The 23766-nt window shown below is 45.5% G+C and overlaps 1 long non-coding RNA gene across 1 annotated transcript; it reads right to left on the bottom strand.

Moving 5' to 3' along the window:
* Window positions 1-362: 362 nt before the first annotated feature.
* LOC146889836 (uncharacterized) lies at window positions 363-21546 on the bottom strand. Its single transcript, XR_014999791.1, has 2 exons — window positions 21453-21546; window positions 363-725 (listed from the first exon to the last, which is right to left on the bottom strand). It is a non-coding gene; the product is annotated as an uncharacterized LOC146889836 (long non-coding RNA).
* Between the last annotated feature and the right edge of the window lie 2220 nt (window positions 21547-23766).

Raw genomic sequence — 23766 nt, forward strand, 5'->3', positions numbered from 1 at the left:
AGTTGCAGAAAGAGCCCTGGAAAGTTCTTGTTTCACAGAGTGAAAACTTATATGTATATAGCAATATATAATAACATATTATATACACATTATTTTATAATATATTATATATTATATAATAAATGCTTATAGTAGCTAAGGCATTCCTTAACTCCTACTTCCAATATCCACGAGCTGTTTCATAAAACTTCACAAGAGTAATTGATCCTCACTTTTTTCATCTGCTAAACAAAATTTCCCTTACAACATTGTTTTGACAGCCAAATGAATTAATGCATAGAAATCAATGAACACAATACTTGACACCTAGTGTCTTGGTTAGGGTTTCTATTGCTGTGAAGCAACACCATGACCATGGCAACTCTTACAAAAGAAAAACTTTTAATTCAGGGTGGGAGGTGCTTACAGTCAGAGGTTTAGCTCATGGTGTTACATGGTGGCACACACAGGGAGACATGGTGGCACACAGGCAGGCATGGGACACACAGGTAGACGTGGTGACACACGGGCAGATGTGGTGGCACACAGGCAGATGTGGTGGCACCCAGGCAGACGTGGTGACACATGGGCAGACGTGGTGGCACACAGGCAGACGTGGTGGCACACAGGCAGGCGTGGTGGCACACAGGCAGGTGTGGTGCCAGAGAAGTAGCTGAGAGTCCTTGACTCGAAGGCAAGAGGAACTCAAACAGGGCAGGAACCTGGAGCAGGAGCTGGTGCAGAGGCTGTGGAGAGGTGCTGCTTACTGGTTTGCTTCCCCTGCCTGACCAGCCTGATTTTTTATAGAACTCAGAACCACCAGCCCAAAGATAGTACCACCCACCATGGGCTGGACCCTACCCATCAATCACCAATTAAGAAAATTCCTTACAGTGGATCTCATGGAAGCATTTCCTCAACTGAGGCTCCTTCCTCTCTGAGGTCTCTAGCTTGTGTCAAATTGACACACAAAACCAGTCAGTGCACCTAGATAGCACTTAATAAAATCTTAACTAATATGTGAGTTGAGACAAAGACTCAGAGTGCAAGGTACTTGCTATACAAGCATGAGAACCCAAGTTTGATCACCCACAGAAAAAGCCAATGCTGAGGCTGGGAGAATGACTGCATGGATTAACTGTTTGCCACACAGGTATAAGGCCTGGAGTTTTGATCTCTGGGATTTCTAGCAAAACCAGGCAGATGTATAGGGAAACAGAGGGTCTCTGGGACAAGCTGGCTAACTAAACTAACCAGGATTGGTGAGATCAGGGTTCATTTAGAGAACCTGCCTCAACAAAATGAAGGGAGAGCCACTGAAGAAGACATCCAATGTTAACTTCAAGCATTTACACACACACACACAGACACACACACACACACACTACACACACCTACCACACACACACACACACACCACACACACATACCACACACACATACAAACACACCACACACACACATACACACACATACCACATACCACACACAAACACACACACACACACACACATACACACAGACCACATAAATAAGAACTATTTTTAAAAGCCAAATACTAGAGTCTAGCAGTGGTGGTACACGTCTTTAATCCCAGCACTTGGGAGCAGAGGCAGAGGCAGACAGATCTCTGTGAGTTTGAGACCAGCCTGGTCTACAGAGTGAGTTCCAGGACCGCCAGGGCTACACAGAGAAACCCTGACTTGAAAAACAAAAACAACAAATGAACAAAAAAGTCAGATACTATGGCATGTGCCTGTAATCTCAGTTAACCTCAGTGCCGGAGAGGCAGAGACAGAAAGACTCCCTTGCTCGCGGCCAGTCAGTCCAGTCTAATTGCTGAACTCAAGGCCCAGCCAATGACCTTGTTTTACACACACAGATGGGCGCATGATTGAAGAGACACCAGACATTGACCTCTGGCTTCTACAGGTGCCCACCCACGCAATACAACAAACTTAAAATTTACATTAGTATTGTTTTTATTAATATTCATCCACTCTCTGGACTCTTGCTTGTGACAAGATTTTTCATTCTGGCCTGAAAAGTGTATGACTAAGAGAAAGACAGGAGCTGGGATTCACCACATCCTTTAAGCCTTTCTAAAAAATGCTGGCCTCAAGTCAAGCGTTGCATCGGGTCCTTTCCTCCCCCTTTCCTCTCTTATGCCCCCACAAACGTTTCTTATGTATCTTTGAGGTGCTGGTATCGCGTTAGATTCTAGGAGAACAATGAAGGGACAGACAGAGCTTATGGTCAGGGAGAAAAAGGCCATGACAAAGTTCCATCAGGTGTTGAGCCGGAGATGAGCTCTGGGTCCTTCACAAGGAGTTCATGGAACACAGGGTCTCCACAAGTTCAGCTATGAATTTACTTTTTTGGTTTTTCAAGACAGGGTTTCTTTGTGTATCTTTGTAGCCTATCTTGGAACTCATTCTGTCGACCAGACTGGTTTTAACCTCATAGAGATCCACCTGCCTCTGCCTCCCCAGTGCTGGGATTAAAGGCGAGCACTACCATCTCCTGGCTCATGAATTTACATTTTTGAGGCCAGTTATTTAACTGTCATTAACCCAGTGGTGTTTTCGTTATATGGTCCCTATACAGGACTGCCATATCCCAGGGAGTACCAAATCAATTCATCAATTTCTAAGCTTGTATTTTAAGTGACCAAGTGGATCTTCATTTTCAAATTTGAACACAGCAATAGGGCTTTCCCATCAGCTTCCACTGATTTAAACAACAACAACAAAAAAACTAGCTATTTTCTTCAACTAAGAGTTTTAAGGCTTTTCTGGATAACGCACAGAAATGGAGAATTTATACTAGTTGATAAACCACGTGTGAGAACAAAATGCGAGCTCATTTAATTCACACAAAAAGAAGGAAAATCAGTCCTTTTCTATTTCTTTTTACATATTAAGAAACTTAGTCCAGATTTGCATATTGGGTTGGTATCCAAAGCCAAGGATACTATTGGCTCTGAATGGTACTCCTAATTTGGTTATGAGTGCCTTGGCCACTTATAGCGAGACAAAGGAGTTTCTTCCTACATTCCCGGTCTGTGTGAATTTTTGTAACCGTTGCTAGTGCAAACAAGATTTAGTTTTCCCACTATCCATCTCTTCTCCATCGCCTGGCGCAGTAACTCCCCAGCTTCTAACCATCGAGCCATTAGGTTCTTTTTCCCGTTCACAGAAAAAACAGTGTTTACTTCTTAAACTAATGTTTAAATCAAATCCCCCTTTCTTATTTTTTTTTCTCTCACCCTTTCATCCCAGTCAGCTATTAGGGCCACTGGGGTTGCTTTGTATTGTCCTGAGCAATTCTAACCAGGGCTCTTAAGAGTCTGTAATGTACGAACTCGTGAATTACAGCCCCAGATCAGAAGAGTTAAAGTGATAGTTCAGAACCTTTGAACTCTGTCCCCAGCTGACAATTCCCGCTAGTCTTCAACCTCCTTTCCCTATGTAGTGAATCAAAGTTCCCAGCCCAATATCAAGCATGAAGGAGAATTTGGCTGACATCCAGCCATTTACATATTGTTCATAGAATGCACATTGCTCTGGACCATCCCTGGGCATCATGCATGGGGTGGCCCTGGACCATCCCTGGGCATCGTGCATGGGGTAGCCTTGGATCCTTCCTGGGCTTCATGCATGCAGTAACCCTGGACCTTCCCTGGACTTTGTACATGCAGTAGCCCTGAACCATCCCTGGGTATCATGCATGAAGTAGTCCTGGACCATCCATGGGTATCATGCATGTGGTAGCCCTGGACCATTCCTGGGTATCATGTATACAGTAACCCTGGACCACCCCTGGGCTTCATGCATGCAGTAATGTTGCTTCTATTTCTTCCTCTCTGTTGGGCCTCATGAGGCCCAGTGTAACTTCCTGAGCCAACTTGAGTTTGAGGAAGAGTGACTCAGTACATTCTGACCTAACCCAACCTCTGACCAGTCACTGCTGACATGGCAGGATATTATTGGCCCTTATTCCTCACTCCACCTCACCCTACCCCAAGACTCCCACCCACTACCTCAGCCCTATATAAGTTCCTGTCCTGCTGCAATAAAGTGAGATACTGCTTTGACAGACTCCCAGTTCAGTGTGTGTTTCTCCCTGGAGGCCAGCGGGAGGTCTGGGTCATCACCATCCCGCTCAGCCCCAGGGAGAGATCGGCGGGTTGGCTCTGCCACAGCGCTGTCTGCTGGAGAACACGGCACCTCTCTGCTTTTGTCTGCAAACATAACAGTTTATGTTTTCAAATATTTCTGATACTCTGGGAGGTCCCAACACTATGGCGTGTGCAGTCTTCAAATCCCCCCAATACTCTGATGCTGTGGGTATTAGCAAGAGTCCCTCCATCCCGAAGACTTGTGTTTTTGAATGTACACCACAGACAGCACAATAATGCTTACCTGATGGGACTATTGTGAGTTTTAAGTGAGTTGATACAAGAATTCCCTGGGATAGGGTGAGCAATGAACAGACATTATTTAGGAGTGTTATTTGACTATCTTATATACTTGGAAGTTGAAGTTCATGTGGAGTTATAGCCAGAACAATCAGAATTCAAACACAACCATGCCTCCAGAGTCTAAGCCACTAGGCTCCAGTGCCTCTGCTTTCCATCTCCATCTTCAAATCTCCCACCCTCTCAAATGTAGTCCTCACTTGTCTTCTGGGAATACCCTTTGAATGTGGTGCATCGACCCTGACTGACAGTACAGAGCTACCCACTTAAGACATGCAAGATGCCAAATCTATGAGATATGATATTCTTGTGTCGATTGCTATAACAGGTGCTATGGGGAAATGGTCTTGTGCTCTGTGAAGATTTGTCTCTTGTGCTTGTTTAACAAAATGCTAATTGGCCAGTAGCCAGGCAGGAAGTATAGGCGGGGCAACCAGAACAAGAGAATTCTGGGAAGAGGAAAGGCTCAGTCTGCAGTCATCATCCAGACACAGAGGAAGCAAGATGAGAACACCTCACTTATAAAATGTACCAAGCCACGTGGCTAACGCAGACAAGAATTATGGGTTAATGGAAGTTATAAGAGTTAATAAGAATCCTGAGCTAATAGGCCAACCAATTTATAATTAATGTAGATCTCTGTGTATTTCTTTGGGACTGAACGGCTATGGGACCAGGTGGGACAGAAACTTCTATCAACAAACAAGTGGGGACAGTTTCCCACTCTCTGCATGTGGGATCGTCCCTGTGGATCACTCTAGCTGTGGCTAAGACTCTTTACACCACAAAGGCAAGAAAACAAAGTCAGCAAAGGGAAGCAGTGTTTGGGGCTAAATCTGCAGGAAACAAGGTCAGACCTGCAGGAATCCTCTCCCAGGTGTAGCCCCAAAGTGGCCTGTTTCTCCAGCAATAAGTGAGAACTGTAAATACACAGGGGAGGGGGTAGCAGGGATGCTGATCAGAAATGTTGGCCCAGGGGATTCACTGGGTGCCTTTCACACAGGCTCTACTTAGCATATAATAAAATTCCAGGCTGATGATCGATCCCTGTTTGTGATCCTTTGGATACTATGACAACGGATGCTCAGTCTGAACCAATCCTTGTGTAGCTTCAACACACCACGGTGCTATTCCTACTTTGGAAATGTGGGGGCCACTCCAGTGGCTGATGCTTCTTTGTGTTAACTTGGAGTGGGGGTAGGAAGAGATGAAAATTTACATCCGTGGGTTCCTGTGACTGTAAATAACATAGGAGAAAAACCCAGCCTGCCTCCTGAGCGAGAGGGAAATCCTTACCAGACGGCTTCTGACTTCACATCAGCTCCCCTGTGTTTTCTCCCAACAGTTCTGTTGCCTGGGGCTGCACATCCGCCCTTCTGCGGCTCCAGCTTACCTAGCCATTCTGTAGATTTTCGATCACTCCCAGCGGCTTGTAGCCCTGTTCTTTGGCTACATCTAAGACATCGTTCTGCAAATATGTTCATCCTATTGGCTGTTTCTCTGGAAACCTTGATTTCCCCCCACCCCAGACCCAATTTTCCTAGATACCAACTTTGCAAGTAGGTGTTGCAACAATAGTAGGTTCCTTGAGAGAAACCTTCCTCCCTCCTGTCTGACTGTTAACTCTCTTCTCCAAATTACTAACTTCTGCGCCAGTAGAAGTCACATAGTAGTTAAACCGTGGAGCTGTGGTGCTCACAAACAACCACGAAGTTGAAGAAAAAAAAAAGAAGTTCGTGGAGAGAAGCTGACTGTTAGTGTCAGAGAGGTTGAGGCAGCGGGCACAGACCCCAGGTCAGTAGCTTTCCTGAGGTAGTGGAACATTCAGTGAGGACTCAGGAGTGTCACTGGTAATTGAGGGGGGTTGGAGAAGGCTAGAAACTCTTTGCCATTCCTTACGTGAGGAGATAGAATTGATTTCCTGTCATCCTACATCTGGAAAGGTATGTATTTACTGTCGCTGATCAAATACAGCCATGTGACATTGTGCAATTTCTAGAAAGGAGCTTAAGAAGCCTAGCCCTTTTGTTTTTCTGTTCTTGGGAATAGAAATGTGATGTGCCCAAGTGCCCTGCTGAAGAAACCAAGAGAAGGGTGGGGGAGGATGGCCAGACACAATAGTGCCAGCTGTTCCTGCTGCGGTGCTGCTCCACTAAGTGAAGTCACTGTGTCTTAGTTAAAGTCAGCCTTAGAGGATGCTTTGGATAAAGACAAGGCCATCAGAGCACCACCCTGCAGGGTCTCACCCAGATCACAGAATCGTGAACAAATAACACCAGGAGTGACTTGGCGGCACTAGATGACTGTTACAGTGTGGCAGTTGGGACAGTCGAACAGTGGCTTCCTTGTTATGATGGAGCCCCAAACAAAAAGCAGGAGCGAGACATCTGAGCCGAGGCAGCGGGGCGGCTCGGGTCTTTTCCTGCCCATTTTCCACTGTTTCACAACACTGACGTGTGTCACTTCACAGCGAAAACAATCTGTACCCTTCTGAATCAGGCACTACCCCAGAATCTCTTCCAGACCTCGTCAGCCCGCAGACCGCGGTCTGTGAGCAATCGAGGGAGATCCCATACGCAGTGAGTCATGTTTATCTTCTGAGTGCTGAATGCCTTGTGCTGGTTTTAGATCACCGCTGACCCGTGGCCTGAAGCTTGTTTCTTCACCAGGAGCCAAAACACAGTGCATAACCTCATCTCCGGCAAGGTTCTCAACAGGGCCCGAGTGTCTGTGCGCGGGTGCCAAATGTGCTTGCGACGCGTCCAGAAATGTAATAATTACCCACACAGCCAGTCTGGCTAATTTTCTGGACAGTACTTCTGAGGTACTTAATTATTGCAGTTAAATCCAAACGTGCATATTCAGGTTCTGAATGCTTAATTTTTAGTCTAAGGAGAATCCACCCACCCATCCGTTTAGCAACACGAGTGGAACGCTTAGCCTGTCACAGACACATTAGAAGCCAAGCTTCCTGCACTCCGGGGAATGCTTTTATGTCTCTCACAAGAGATAAGACAGGAGCACAAGGGAGTCTGGCTGAGGCAACACATGAAGAAACAGTATACCAGAGAAGAATAAGGTGAGAGGAAAGATGGGGACGAGGGACATCGCTTCTGGCCAAACGAAGCCGAGACTTGAAAGATTTCTTAAAAGTGCCATCTATCACCCGCAACCTCCGCGTTTAAAAGCCCCACACAGTTATTAGCTATATGACCTTGTACAAATCATAAATTTTCTACGTCTTCGTTTGCTTATCTTTGAAAAAGGAAGACTTGGGTCAAATGCTCTTGAAGGCTCTTTCTGCTCAGACGGCCTGGGATACACGATTTTTCATTGGAAGACCCAGCTAAACGTGTGACAATCTGTTCTTCATACAACCAGAGTAACTTTTTAAACCCAAATAAGATAACGTTTCCCATGGCTTAAAACCCTTTCATGGCAGCGTTTCAAAGAAAGCGCCAACTGTCCTGATGGTGTGCGCGTAGCTGCCTGAGCTCCCCCACCTCCCTCGGCCTTCACCTATTCACCCAGTGGCTTCTTTCCCCTTCTCTGAACTTGTTTTTCAGGATGGCTGTGTTTCAATCCTTGTTTCCTCCTGCCCTTCTGAGCCAGGCAGCCTGGAAGTGGAAAACAGTACCACCCAGGAGTCCTGGCAGGACTAGCAAGGAGAATCCAGGCTTCTACCTTGCTCTATAGTGACTTTCAGATTCCACCTCTTAACTTCTCCCCACACTTCCAGCCCTGGCTTTCAGAGAAGAAGGGCCTTCAATTGCTGAGAAATTTCAGGGGATGGGGAATGAGTGGGACTGACTACTGTGCCTTGGCTACAGTACTGAGTTCAGTGTTTTTGATTGTGCTAGCCCAGCCTTCCACGTTTTATTTTGCAAAAATGTGTTCACTCTTTGAGTCTACAATCCTCTTCTCTCCTCTCCTCCCCTCTCCTCTCTGTTCCTCTTCCCTTTCTTCTTCTCTTCTGCCCTCTTTTCCTCTCCTTCTCTTTTCTCCCTGCCCCTCTCCTCTCATTTTTTTCTCTTCTCCCCTCCTTTCCTCTTCCCCTGCCCCTTGGCCCTCTCTCCCTCCCCTCTGCCCTCTCCTCCCCTCCTTGCCACTCACTTTTCCTCTCTCCTTTCTTCTTTCCGTTTTCTCCCTTCTTTCCACCCATTCTCTCTCTCTCTATTTCTGTATAGTTAACTCTTCCTGTCCTCAATTTTAGAAGGATTTGGGTAAAGACAAGGACTAAGGAATGCCTCATTTCTCGCATGTTTAGACAGAGTGCATCTGGTTTCATCTTAGGGTTTTTCCTCCTGTTTAGGTATTAGTTGATGTAAGAGCTGGATTCCAGTGCCTACCGAGCCCAAGTAGGTCCCTCCTGGAGGCATATGGTAGAGAGTCCTGTTGGGCTCTTGCTCAACATTTGCTGTAATTTTCAGCTATGTCCTTACTTAGCAGTCCAAAGATTTTAAGTCTACTGCTCCCATTACAGTGTACACACAGGGAGTCAGGGACAATCTCCTATCAGTTAGTGCTAAGTGCTTAGCACAGTGCCCCATTTTGGACAAATGTTTGAGAATTCCTTCTAATGAATGTTGGCACTAGGACCAAACCTTCATCCCCAATCACTGAGAATTGCTGAAGGGAAAACGGGGTGAAAAGGGAGACAAAGATCAACAAGGACTCAGGAACTGCATCTTCAGGGTGCAAACTCCAACACAGGAGCTGCCCGGCCTCCTAGGTGAATTAGTGACAGTGGGGAATGGAAGTAAAGACTGTAATTCACTCCTGAGCCTGTTGAACGAGTACAGTGAATCCACACGGGTAGATCTGTGGGAGCATTCATGTGCCGAGGATGGAAGCTGTCGTCCAAGACCTGTTCATTGCTGTAAGCCTCTGGGGTTACTCAGGAATATTTGTTGAACAGACTAACTAACTAATACAATGTACGACTTCTAGCCAATTTCGGAACTGGTGAAAATCTTAAAAAGCAACCCAAAATCTCATTCATTTCCTTTCCTTGTGGGTATCAAACCTATGTAACAGATTTCAGTGCTCTGGATTGTACCTTCCTCTTGTTATTCTGTCTTTTGTGTGTCTGTCTGTCTGTCTGTTTGGCTACTGCTATAGTTGAGTCCATCACAGCAAATCTCATGGAAAAACTCAGTTGTCACTTTGTTACAGTTAAAACACAGGGCCTGCAAGAGATACTGGCCCACAGGGCTCTGCTCTCACCTGGCATTGGTGCCTATAAACGGCCCTGATGGCATCTACGAGCCTTTCCAAACAGCACCCCCTGTGTCCCTCCCTTTCCACCAAGGGCTCTACCACACCCAGGAGTACATGGGAAGCACATGCTGGACTTGGTGGCTAGTTTTTAAGGAGAAGTTGGGAAGGGGCTGGGGAGGATCTGGAGGAGTTGGGGGAGTAACATTTGTGAAAATGATCAAGATGTGTCACATGTGTGCACGAAATTCTCAAAGAATTAACACAAATAGTAAGTTAAATAAAGGAGCTCTACCACTGAGCTGTATTCCCACTACAAACACCAAATATTCTAAAGTCTTCTTCTGGCACCTCAAAGCCTCTAGAACAATGAGGACTAAATCATTGCTTTTTATAACAGTCTAAGCTGTGTGTGTGGAGGGGGAGTACATATGTGCCAGAGTATGGATGTGGAGATGCGGGGTACACATGTACTAGGGAATGGATGTGGAGGTGTGGGATACACATGTACCAGGATATGGATTTGAAGGTATGGGGTACACATGTACCAGGGTATGGATGTGGAGGTGTGGGGTACACATGTACCAGGGTATGGATGTGGAGGTGTGGGGTACACATGTACCAGGGTATGAATTTAGAGGTGTGGGGTACACATGTTCCAGGGTATGGATGTGGAGGTGTGGGGTTCACATGTTCCAGGGTATGGATGTGGAGGTGTGGGGTACACATGTACCAGGGTGTGGATGTGGAGATGTGGGGTTCATATGTTCCCGGGTGTGGATGTGGAGGTATGGGGTACACATGTACCAGGATATGAATGCGGAGGTGTGGGGTGCACATGTACCAGGGTATGGATGTGGAGGTGTGGGGTTCACATGTTCCCGGGTGTGGATGTGGAGATGTGGGGTTCACATGTTCCCGGGTGTGGATGTGGAGGTATGGGGTACACATGTACCAGGATATGAATGCGGAGGTGTGGGGTGCACATGTATCAGGGTTTGGATGTGGAGGTGTGGGGTGCACATGTACCAGGATGTGGACATGGAGATCAGAGGAGATTCAAGGGCTCAGTTTTCTCCTTGCACTACATGGGTTTCGGGGACTGAACACAAGTTAGCAAGATTGGTGCCAAGCGCCTATACCCAGTGAGCGATCTCACTGCTCCCCACTTTACTTCCAGAACCTTCGTGTCCTTCTTCTTTGGCAATAACTCATGACAATGCCCCACTCAGCCCATGTCAGAGAAGCTCCCTCCAAGTCTCACCATCTCCTTTTGTCGTGGACCACCACTGGCAACTTCATAAGGCCAGGAAACAAACACCTGTCTTCCTGTCCAGCTAATCACAAGAGCAGGCAAACAGCCAGAATAATGGGCACGTAAATCAATTAGTTACTGCCATGTAACTGAAACTTCATTCACGTGATTCATCACTAACATTCAAAATCCTCAGATTCCAGTGAGGAAACTGTCCTGACTCCCTTGTGTTCTGGGGAGGGAACTGGATTTCACTGTACTGATGTCCTCTTTGTCCTTCTGTTGCTGAATCCTTTACTCCCAAACTTTCCTTTCTGTTCTTTCCCTTCTCGTCCCCCTTTCCTTGTTCCTCTTACCTAAACACACACACACACACACACACACACACACACACACACACACACACATACAGAGAGAGAGAGAGAGGGAGAGAGAGAGAGAGAGAGAGAGAGAGAGTTAAACTCACCCAAAATGGAAGAACTAGCTGTGAATTGCCAGGGATTCTGACTAAGGTTATTCTTGTTGCCATGTAAGACTTCTTGGCCAAGTTGTGGTGAAATTTAGCAATGTGGTGAGAACAAGAAAATCTGAAGTCAGGGCTAAGCAGTGTCCCGGTGAAGCCAGAGGCTTCTGCCCCAGCTGACAGTGTGCTGAAGATGGCAGACACGTCTTAAAATGGACCTCGGGAGAGACAAGGGGAGTCCCGAGTAAATGTCAGCCTTCTTGCTGACAGAGGGGAGTTTGGGGGGTGGGGGAACTTCTTCTTTTCCCAGCCAGGGTAAATTTCCTCCATTGTGATAAGTGACCTCTTCTATTTCCTTACAAACTAGATTATAACCCTCTAAAATGAAACACCTCGCCTCTAATACCTTCACGAAGTGGGGTGGACAGCTGTTATGTTTGCCTGTCCGGGACGTATCCCCCTTTATTCTGATAGCAGTCCCATGGTGGGGCACAGCTCACTCCACACTGGTGTCTAGGGCAGGCTCAGGACTCAAGCTGTGTCACCCCAGGAAAGGACCACACCCCCCCTCAAAAAAAAAACCTGTTGGTAAAATGAAAATCATCCATATGCCTTGATCCCAACCTCAGTAACCTGAAGAGGACCCAGCTGACACCAGGTTCTCAGAGCTGCTCACACACCTGCACTGAGACCTGCTTCTTACGCCATTTCTATTCTGGGAGGCAGTCTTTGAGTTTTCTTTCTCTTTCCTTCTGAGATCTTCCAATACAGGTTTCTTGTGTATTCAATCAAATACCCACAGAGCCAGTGGAAGGAGAAATGGACCTGAGCTGGCTGGAGAGGAAATTTTGTAACCACACTCAGTCATTATTTGCTCTGTTGAGGATCTGTGATGTTTCCCCAAAGCACATGTGCTAAAAAGGTGTCATCCCAGCTTTTATTATTGGCAAGTGGCAGAACCTTTAGGACATTAGACCCAGGGAGAGGTCACTGAGGATGTGTCTCTGCAGCGGACAGTGAGTGAGACCCTTGCCTTTCTTTTCTCCTTCTTCGCCCTTCCCACCATGACATGAGCAGGCGTCATCTACCATATGCCCATACTGTGGTAGTCTGTGCTGCTGCTGGCCCAAAGCAGTGAGACTGAGCAACTACGAACCAAACCTCTAAATCTACGAACCCAAACAAATTTGTCTTCCCACAAGTGGATTTATTTCAAATATTTTTTTGCGGTGGTGGAGATTTGACAAAAACAAGTGTGTTCAACAGGAAAGCCTGATTCTCTCAGTTCCCATCTCTTGGTTAATTTTCATTTTACCATGACGCCACAAATACCCAGCATCATGGTGCCCCCTTCACCCCGACCCCAGCCATCATTTCTTTATTGAATACATTGTGAACACCTGTTGTATGACGGAGTGCAGCTGAAATGGCAAAGCTTCTGTTTTAATGGGGCTTCCATTCCAAAAGGAAAACGTCACATAAGCAAACAAGTAGGATTGTCAAAGCTACTGGACACAACAGTAAGAAACAGGGGGGAGGGGTGACTCAGTAGAGATAGCTCAGTGGTTAGGGAAGACCTGCCTGAAGGGCAGACATTTGAGTTAAGACATGGATCATTCAGGGAACCAACCATGTGAAACTATGGGGAAGAAACGTTATCTAGGCAAACAGAACAGCAATGGAAAAATCTCCGACTTAGGGACAAGCATGATGTAACATAACACACCTGTGTGTGTGTGTGTGTGTGTGTGTGTGTGTGTGTGTGTGAGAGAGAGAGAGAGAGAGAGAGAGAGAGAGAGAGAGAGAGAGAGATACAAGAGGCCAAGGCCCTATACAGGGGCAAGACATGCTGGGGGCTTCTAGACTTAACTAAGCTAAGAAGTTTGGATTCATCTTCATTACTGGGCAAGGGCTGGGAAGACAACACCACTACATAATTTGTTTTGTTAAGAAAATTGATCAAAGTATGGATAATTGATTATGGAACAAAGAAACAAGATGGCAACCGTATCAGTCATTCTTACAGGAGATGATGAGACTCGGGTGAGCATAGTGACAGACAGAGGTGAGGGGACACAAGGTGTGGAGGGGACACAGGTGTGGAGGGGACACAGGTGTGGAGGGGACACAAGGTGTGGAGGGGACACAGGTGTGGAGGGGACACAGGTGTGGAGGGGACACAAGGTGTGGAGGGGACACAGGTGTGGAGGGGACACAGGTGTGGAGGGGACACAAGGTATGGAGGGGACACAAGGTGTGGAGGGGACACAGGTGTGGAGGGGACACAAGGTGTGGAGGGGACACAAGGTGTGGAGGGGACACAGGTGTGGAGGGGACATGTGGAGGGGACACAGGTATGGAGGGGACACAGGTGTGGAGGGGATACAAGGTGTGGAGGGGACACAAGGTGTGGAGGGGACACAGGTGTGGAGGGGACACAGGTGTGGAGGGGACACAAGGTGTGGAGGGGACACAGGTGTGGAGGGGACACAGGTGTGTTTGACTGTGCAGCTGCAGGTGCTGGAAAAGGATGCATGCGGCTCTGTCACATCCTAACGAGAGGAAAACTGAGATGGAGGTGGGATAGGAGAGGAAGACATCAAAGATCCTTTTCAGACATGCCAGGGAGAAAATTGTCCTCCGGACCCCCCTGTAAAGCAGTCTGGAGTCCAGAGGAATCAGGGCCCAGGTGTTCCTCATTTTCTCCTCCTCCCATCCCTCTCAAGCCTACAGTTCTCTCTGCCCTCCAGCCCCGCCTATCCTTTCTCTGCCTGGCTATTGGCCATTCAGCTCTTTATTAAACCAATCAGGTACCCTAGGCAGGCAAGGTGAAACAAAAGTAACACATCTTTGCCTAGTTAAAATAATATCCCACAAAGGTCATGTACTGATTGTAAGCTTGGTCCTTGGTGTGGTGGTGGAGGTGGCTTTAGTCTCTTTCCCCATTGCTGTAATAAAATACCATAACCAAAAGCAGCTTCGGGAAGGAAAGTTTGGTTTTGTTTTGACTGACAGTACCAGAGGGATAAAGTCCAGCATGGGAAGCAGAAGGTGAGAAAAGGAAGCCAGGTAAGGCTATAAAACCCCAGGGGCCACCCCAGTTATGAACTTCCTCCAGCAGAGGTTCCACTTCCTAGAGGTTTGCCAGCCTCCCAACCTGAACCTATGGAGGTGCATTACTCACTGAAGCCACCATGGATGGGCGAACCCTAGTGTTCTAATGGTACTGTGCTCAGAAAGAAATAGAGGACACCAGGAGGAAGAACAAGTTATTTTAAACTTGAAGAGCACTTGGAGTCACTGTCTCTGGCTTCCTGCTTTGGAGTGGGGTTCTCCCTGTACAGGCTCCACTCTCTGCTCTGTATTATGCATCTTGGACATTGATTCCCTGGAACTCCAAGCTACAAACCTTCTTCCCCTATAAAGTCAACCTGCCTCTGGTATCTTAGCATAGCTATTAGAAATGGGTTGACACAGATGGTACTTGTGACTGTGGGAATACATGAAATATTCAAAGGAAAATTTTAATAAGTGAAGAGAAAGGGGTTATAGATGAAGCCTATGTGCATCTGACTAATAAAGTTTAACCATCATTGATAACTTAATTGACAAATCATAAACTTCCACAACACTTAAGCTCTTCAGTGAGATCTCTAATGAGTTTACCATCTGATATGTTATTAATATAGTATTTGTAATAATTCTTCAAGAATGTTCTGTGTACATGCAACGTACTTAGATCATCTACATGCCTCCACTCTTGCCCTTTCCTCTTCCCAGATCCTTTCACCCCTCAAATTTATGTCATTTTTTTATTGAAAAAAATTTGTACAATACATTTGATCATAATTCCTCCTATCCTCCACACCTTCCTTCCCACTCAACTTTGTGCACTCGCTCTCTCTCTCTCTCTCTCTCTCTCTCTCAACAGGAAGCAAGACATACCACAAAAATGGAAATCAAAATAAACAACCAAAAGACCAGTAATAAAAAAATACTGCAGCAAAGCAAAATGAGACAAAAAGTCTACAAAAATACCACTGAGGTCATTCTGTGTTGGCCAACTACTCCTGGGCATGGGGCCTGCCCTCAAGTATGAATAATATGCCCAGTGAGATTCCACTGGAGGAAACTGATTTTTCCTTTGCCAGGAGTTATCAATTGAGACAACTTGTTGATCAGGGGCTGGAGCCTGTGTCCACGCACTACTCACAGTGCTGGGCCCCCTCTGGCTTGAACCTGTGCCGTCTTCTGCATGATGTCACAGCCTCTGTGACTTCTTAGCATTGTCACTCCTGTTCTGGCTGGAGGACAGTTTCTTTGTGTCATCCTTCCCCTCTGGTTCTTACTCTCTGTCCACCTCCACTTCTGGATAGCTTCCTGAGCCTTCGGGGGAGGGATTTGGAGACATCCCATTTAGGACTGAGGGCTTCAAAGTCTCTCACTCTCTGCACTGTTCAGTTGTGGGTCTCTGTGTTAATTCCCATCCATTTCAAGAAGCTCCACCGATGGGAACTGAGAGGGGCCCTGATCTACAGGTATAACAGGATGTCATTAGGAGTCATTTGATGGCTCGCTCTTTAGCAGAACAATGGTTGTATGTATCTAGTTTCAGGTCCTTGGCCACTTTGTCAGGGAACAAGTGTCAGGTTGACATCTATGATCTCTTAGAATTGGTAGAACATCAGTCCAACCCCTCTGGCTTTCGAATCTCCATTGAGAAGCCGGGTGTTGCTCTGGGCTTGTCTTTTTATGCTATCTGGTCTTTTCCCCTTGAAACTTTTAATATCCTTTATTTGTTCTGTACACTTAGTGATTTTTATTATTATAGGTTGTGGGGAATTTCTTTTCTGGTCCTGTATTTTTGGTATTCTTTATGCTTCTTGTACCTTGACTGGAACTGCCTTCTTTAGATTCGGGAAAATTTTCTTATCCAGTTTTTTAAAAAACATTTTCTGTGCCTTTGGCCTGGATTTCTTATTATTTTTCCTGTCTCTATTATTATTTTTCCTGCCTCTATTATTGTTATTCCTGGTTCTATTATTATTATTATTTCTGCCTCTACCCTTATTATTGATCAGCTTGGTCTCCCCATGGTGTCCCTGATTTTCTGGATGCTTTGTTTCTGGATTTTAAAAATTTGACTGAGGTATGTTTTCTTCTACCTTGTCTTCAACACCTGAGATTTTCTGTTCTGTGTCCTGTACTCTGTTGGTGAGGTTTACCTGTGAGGTTTTAATTTGTCATCCTCAATTTTTCATTTCCAGTCTTATTTCAGTTTTTATTTATTTGTGTGTGTGCACACGTGTGCGTGTATGGTATTCTACTTCTGGGTTAAATTCTACCCTTATGCCTTGAATTGTTTTTATTATTGCATTCAATCATTTGTGTTTACACAGAATTTTTCCATATCCTCCTTAAGGTCCTTGAACATACTCATAGTTGCTATTTCAAAGTCCTCGTCTTGTGCTTAAACTATATTGCATTTCTTAGGGCTTACTGCACCAGGGTCGCCGGCTTCTGGAGAAGGTATATTGACTTGGTTACTCATGTAACCAAGTGTACTCATTTCCACTGCGGTCTAGGAATTATGGCATCTGGAATTATGTTGGTGCTGATATTTGTCTTGTCTTTGGTGAGTGAATGTTCTGTTGTTTTGTTTGTTTGTTTTTTGTTGTTCTTTTTTCTGTGGCCCTCTCTGGAGCTGAGGCAAGGGTGATGGCTGTAGGCTCCCCGACAGAAAGCAGAGGACATCTGCAGGCCAGTGAGTGACAGAAAGAAATGGAGATTGGTGAGAAGAAAGGCTGGGGTGGGTCATGAGAAGGAGCTCGGGGGCTGGGGGCTGTCCCGAGAAGTGGATTTCCCAGGGAGTGGAGGTGGGCAGGAGGAGGGTCTCCTGCAAGCAGGCTGCTATAGGACTGAGAGGGAGTCTGGAGAGATTACAGTGAAGGACAGGAAGGCTAGTGACAATCGCCTACCTGAGTCCCAGCCCGGTGTGGCCTTTGAGAGTGAGTCCCTGGTAGAGAATGTTTCTGGAGATCACTGGCTGACCCAAAGAATGGAACCGGGCTAGAGGGGAAGACTGTGAGGGCTGGGCTGGAAAGAGCTAAGCTGCACCCTTTAATTCACTGAGACCACTTTGTGCTGCCGTAAACTCATAGGTGTAGTGTCAGCCACCAGAGCCTGGAGCGTGGTGAACCTACTAGGGGATACCCTTAAAGAACGCTGACTCTGTCTCCCCGAAGCTACCAGCTGTCAAGAGCTCATCAGCTAGACAGGGGTGCTCACGGCTCCTCTCTGTACTGGAAAGTTGACTGTTTGTTACAGGGTTGACTCCACAAAGGCAGCCATTTTTCTTCTTGTTCACTGGTATAGCTCACTGTGGTATAACCCACATAGAAACAAGAACTATCCCACTAATGAAGGAATAAGCTAATATCACAAATGAGATGGCTTTCTTCTTTATTCTCTTCATTTACTATCTAGACACTATAATCTTTATGGGAAAATACCAAGAAAACGAGAACTTTCTTTAAAGCTCTATTTTTAACAAGTCTTTGCCTTATTCTTGGTTGAAGATCTGTGTTGTGTAGTAATATACAGCATATATAATATAGAGAAAGCAGTGTTTTCCTTCCATTTTAAATCCTCACAGAAGTAGATTTGAAAGCCGTCTCAATTCTTTACTGTCCAACACCAAATGGTCAGCCCTGCAATCGTACATACCCCAAAACATGAAACAGACTCAGTACAGTGTAGTCATACAAATATGTGTGTGTGATGTGTATTATTACATGCAGATGTATATAACAACATAACATGTATGTGTAAAAGTAATAATCGGAAGAAAAAGAGGCCATCAATTTCAGAGAGTGGATGAGGGAACGGTGTGAGAGTGATGTCTTTGTATTCTAATTAAAATAAAAAAAAACAAATTTTATGGGAAAAAAGAAAAACTTTTGGAAAACTGGATATGGAACACAGAGTTCTTGCCTACCGTGTGTGAAGCCCCGAGCTTAATCCTGGCCTTGCCCAGTGTGTGTGAGACACTGGCCTTGCTCCCAGTCATGGAGCAGGGGAGGGTTTTCAGTCCGTACTCCTCACCCCTTAGCATTTAAGTCTGCAGTATCTTTTCATGGGGCAGGCAAAGCAGTTACCGCACCACGTGACTTGCTCTGGACAATGAGCTTCTCGGGTTAAGCTTGTCCCTTGGGGCAAGTCCTAGTCAGTTCCTCATCCCAGAATGAGACAGACAAAGCCAACTTGAACACGTTCGTTGAGCAAGATGATCTCTCACTGCTCGTGTGCAGATCCCCTGAAAACTGAGACTTTGCAGTTGCAAACCACCAAGACTCACCACTGTTCACTACCTAGAATTAGAATACTTTAAAAAAATTAACTAATAGCATTTTAAATAAAATTCCCCATAGTGGTTGCTCTCCTAATTGGAATTCAAAGTAGAAAAAAAAAAAAAAAACACCAAACTTCTATTTTCCATTAAAACCAGCATGAAGGTATTTTGTGGTTCTAATTTTTTTTTTTTTGGCCTTGAAGGTAAGTAGTCGAAAAAACCCAAAGTGAGTCTTGCTTCCTAAAGGAAATATCATTTAAGATGCCGTTCTTATGAAGACAAAATAGTCATGCCCTGAAAATGAGCGAGAGAGGAAGTGAGTCCTGCCTGAGCCACGGCGCCTCCGCCCTAGGGCGAGCCACCGCAGCCTGGTAATCCGGAATGTTTCGGTGGTAGCCGAGCACCAGGAAGGACAGGCAGAGTTAGCTACTTTCGGATCTAGCGTTAGATTTTCCGCTTTTCTTTAGGACCAGAATAAAAATAGGGTAGAAGTATTCTAGTAATGAAATGGAAATAAGAGCTTAAAAGCATCTTTTAAAAATACTCTATGCAAATAAATTATCCCGATTTTATAAATAGTCTTTAAATCAATGGCAAGAAAAAGTATAAATGCCAGATCAAACCTAGCAGAAACGATAAAGTTCCGTAGGCCAGGGAGCCCATTCCACAGAACAGCTTATGGACACTTTTCTTTGAATAAAAGAAAAAGTGCTGAAGACTACCATTTTTGGCTATATGAATAAGCTTTTTGAAATCACCAGTGGCTAGAAGGCAAGGCTGTTGAGAGTTAATCACGTCTAACGCGATAGCTCAAGTGCGTAGCAAACCCTTGGCTTGCTCTCTGCATTAGCCTTGTCCACTGGTCTCGGAGCTGCTTCTGTAAGAGTGATGGATGAGCCATGCCAAGCTCTGCTCCCCGGATGTGTCCAAGAGTCTGTGGGCAGGAGTGGAGCCAGAGAAATGATTGCCCTCTTCGAGGCAAGCTCCAGGGGAGGGAATTCCTCTGGAGTTCTCCTTTTCTTCCTTTTTAGTTTTCAAACTCCTCTTTAAGAAAGACGATCTGTCTCAGCGCCATGTCTGGTGTTTTCCTGATCTCTCTCTGCAGTCCGCCTGCAGCCAGCAATCTGCCACAAGCAGCTGCTTTGTTCCGCCCAGGAGCCCTGTCATCTCTCAAGGCAGGGAGAATCATCAATGGCATCTCACTTCAACAAATTAGCCACAGTGTTTACACTGCAGGTCCTGGGGCTGGGCTCTCTTATATTTCCAGAAATTCCCAGGATTCTAATGTTTTTCCAAGTGGGAGGGTTTTGATGCTATGCATTTTATTTCTCTGGCTTAGCATACATGATTCCTTATGATCTGTTGAACACTTTAAGCCAGAACCCCAGAAACGCACACACACATACACAAACATACATATACACAAATACACTCGCACACACAAACATTCTCACATATACGCACACATACACAAACATACTCACACACAAACACTCACATATACACACTTACACACACAAAAACTCTTTCTCTCTCACACACACACACTGCTGATAATAAAACATGGCTCAGGAAAGAACGGACCTAAAAGTCAGGAACCCTTGAGACTGAGTCCTAATTCTGTCTCGGGTAAGTTGCCTGAACAACTCCCTTTCTTTTTTTATTTTCTTTGTTTGTTTGTTTGCTTTTAGACACGGTTTCTCTGTGTAACAGCCCTGGCTGCCCTGGAACTATCTCTGTAAACCAGTCTGGCTTCAAACTCACAAAGATCCTCCTGCCTCTGCCTCCCAAGTGCTGGGATTAAAGGTATGTGCCGCCACCACCTGGCTGCCTGTACAAATCTCACTTTCAGTTTGAAAGTTTACAGTGATGTTTGGATTAGATATTCCCAGCATCTCTCCCAGCTTTAACATTCTCTGTCTTTGGACATCTAACAAGTAGCCCAACAGGACTGAATTTTCTCACATCATGTCAGTAGGTACCACTGTCACCCCAAGGAGAAGAATCTTACGATGAGGACAGATGGAAAAAATCACCCAAAGATCCACCAAACCGCTGCCTTGGTTTCCCAACAAAGGGATGGGGCTAGAGCTCCAGAGGATACCACTGTTTGGTTTCCGTTACTTAGTGCTGGTCTCAGAGAGCCCTGGGAGCTTGCAGTCTTAGCATTTAAAGAGCTTATGTTTTGGGGTTGAGAGGAAGGGAACAAACAATGCAAAAACCCACCATGGTCAGGAGGAGTAAATATCACCCCTAAGTTCCTTTTAAGGCCACCAGTCATATTAATTAAAAAAAATGTTGATCTGCTCAATGTTTAATTATACCTGTCACTTTCAGGGTCCTCACTCCAGGCTGACACAGTCTCTCTCTTTCTCTCTATGAAGTCACATAGTTGTGTTTTCAGATCAATTTCCAGTCGATCTGTGTATTTTCTGTGTGACATGTCTCTTTCACGTGACAGTTCAAAATTACCCAGGGAAGCACTCAGCCCTCTCGACGGCACAACCCAGCAGGCCAGAGACCACAAAGGCCCTTCCCTTCCTCTCTTCCCCAGGGCCTCCTCTCGAATCCTCAGCCATCTCTCAAGGCCAAGCTCAAATTCTTCCTCCTCCAAGAACTCTCTCTGGATCCCTCTCCCATCAGACCTAATCCCTCGCCATCTACTCCCTGAGCACTTTCTACCTTTGTTATTTTTGCACTTACTTACCAGGGTCTGTCTTCCATTAAAGTTATTTCGTGCATGTGTCTCTCCCATGGCACTCTGAGCTTCTGGAGGGTAGAGACGTGGTTTGTTTTCTTTCCTGCTGGGTGTGGCATCAAGCCGGATGCTATGTACATAGTGGGACTTAAGAGTGCCTCATGAGTTCTAAAGACCCAGAAGAAGTGAGACAGGAATCTCATCTCATTTGTTCTTTTGTTGCCCAGATTAGCAAGGGGCTTTTTTTTTTTAATGGAATAAAGCACTTAACATTGTTGGATCTCTTATAGTTGCATTAAACAAGGCAAACATGGTAAGGAAGAAACCAATTATCCCTGTCATTTATTCAGAGCACTGCTAAAATATATTTGGGCCATTTCATCGATGTCAGGAATGAAATTTGCCAGAGTATTCATTTGAAAGTAAATGCTTCTGTCACTCATCCAATGAATTCATTTATAACAAGTCTGTGCAAGGTTTAATTTGAAAGGAATGTATACTTTTAATGAAACACTCAGAGTATTTAATTAATCATTTCCAAAAAAGCCATAAAAGACGTGAAAAGCCATCTTTTCACTTATATGACCGCTTCCTAGTATAACAAACTTCTCCAATCTTAGGGCAAAGCTATAGTGACTCCTGTTACAGTGTTTTACATTTTACCATTCCCAGTCCTCTCTGCTTCTCCTTCCTACATGCTGTGTGTGTTTGTCTGTCTGTCTTCTACCTGCCTGCCTCCCTGTCTGTCTGTCTGCCTCTTGCTTAACTAATGAAACCAAATCAAAGACTGCTCAAAAGATCTTACTCTGGTCTTTATTTGAGCCCCTCCCTGCCTGGGCTTCCACTATACCTGACACCATAAATCCTTTGCATATGCTTCCTTCTTGAAAATATTTAAGTGTGTAAATGTGAGTGTGAGTGTGTATGTACATGCACATGTACTCCTGAGTGTCTTGTGTGCCACAGGTCTGCAGATTCCCTGAAGGCCAGAAGACGGCATTGGATCCCCTGGAGCCAGAGTTAGATTGTGAACAGTCAGGTGTGGCTCCTAGGAGCTGAAGCCAGGTTCCCATCAAGAGCAATGAACGTTCTTAACTACTGAGCCGTCTCCTCGGTCCTCCATATGTGCTTCCTAAAACTCAGAGACTTGTAGGAAATTGTAGTGTCTTGTATATTTGGTTCTTTTCTTTCTGAAGTTTCCTACATTCCAATTCTCTTCAGACAAGCTGCATTCTCTGGGGTGGAGCAAATGAGGAAATCCTCTCATTTTTCAGACAGTTCTGCTCCTCCTGCCTCCTGTGTTACCATAAAATAGTGCTTGTTAATATAACCTCATGTTTCATCTGCTTACAGAATGATGTTGGTGCAGAAGCATAGGACAAATGCTACAAGTCTCTGCCCATAACCATGCATTCGGGAAAATGTTGCCCACCAGTTTCTGAGTACTGTGAGGCGCATGATGGATGACCTAAAGGCTGACGAGAGATCATCAATCCTGTAATAAAACAACATTCTGGAGTTCCCCCTGAGAAACAAAAACAGAGGTTAAAACAACCCGTGGAATGTGGACAAGGAACTGCACACAGTTTTATGGGGGGATTAGCACAGAGGGAATCTGGTCTTCAGTAGGTGAAAATAAAACAACAGCCTTAAGACTTGTATTTCTGTCGCCGTGATGGAATTTCTTACCTGAGAAGACGTTTTCTACTGAGGGATTCTTTTCTAATAGAGAGATAAGGAAATTAACCAAGAGAGCTTGGCATGAAAATTAAGTAAAATAGAGAGATGTCTGAGAGAAGACAGGGAGAAAAAAAAGAAATGCTATCCTTGGTGTGGGGGTAGGGCAGCGTGGGGCAGGTTGCTGAGCCTTGGCAGGGTAGGGTGTGTGGGGCAGGTTGTTGAGCCTTGGCAGGGTAGGGTAGGGCAGCGTGGGCAGGTTTCTGAGCCCTGGCAGGGTAGGGTAGGGCAGCGTGGGGCAGGTTGCTGAGCCTTCACCTTCCTAATCTATAACCACGTTGTCTTTTACTTCAAATATGTTAATGTGCTCCCAGCTATGTGCAACCTAACCACACATAACCTCTCTTTCTTTCCAGGTAGGTCTTTTCTGTGGCCTTATTTAATAGCCAGGGAACAAACAAAAAATGGCATCATCAAAGTGGTTTTCTGGCCCGAGCCGAGAAAAAGAAGCCAGAGTGCAGTGTGGGCTTTCCCAGCAGCACTGTTATGGCAGCCATTTGTTGCTTCAGCTCCCAGCATCCCCTGACAAGCCTGAGGGCGGGGCAGCTGTGGGGCATTTCTGACATCAGGAGCTTCTGTTGGGCTG

Source organism: Myodes glareolus, chromosome 26 (assembly GCF_982192425.1).
Source record: "Myodes glareolus chromosome 26, mMyoGla1.1, whole genome shotgun sequence".
Classification (NCBI taxonomy): domain Eukaryota; kingdom Metazoa; phylum Chordata; class Mammalia; order Rodentia; family Cricetidae; genus Myodes; species Myodes glareolus.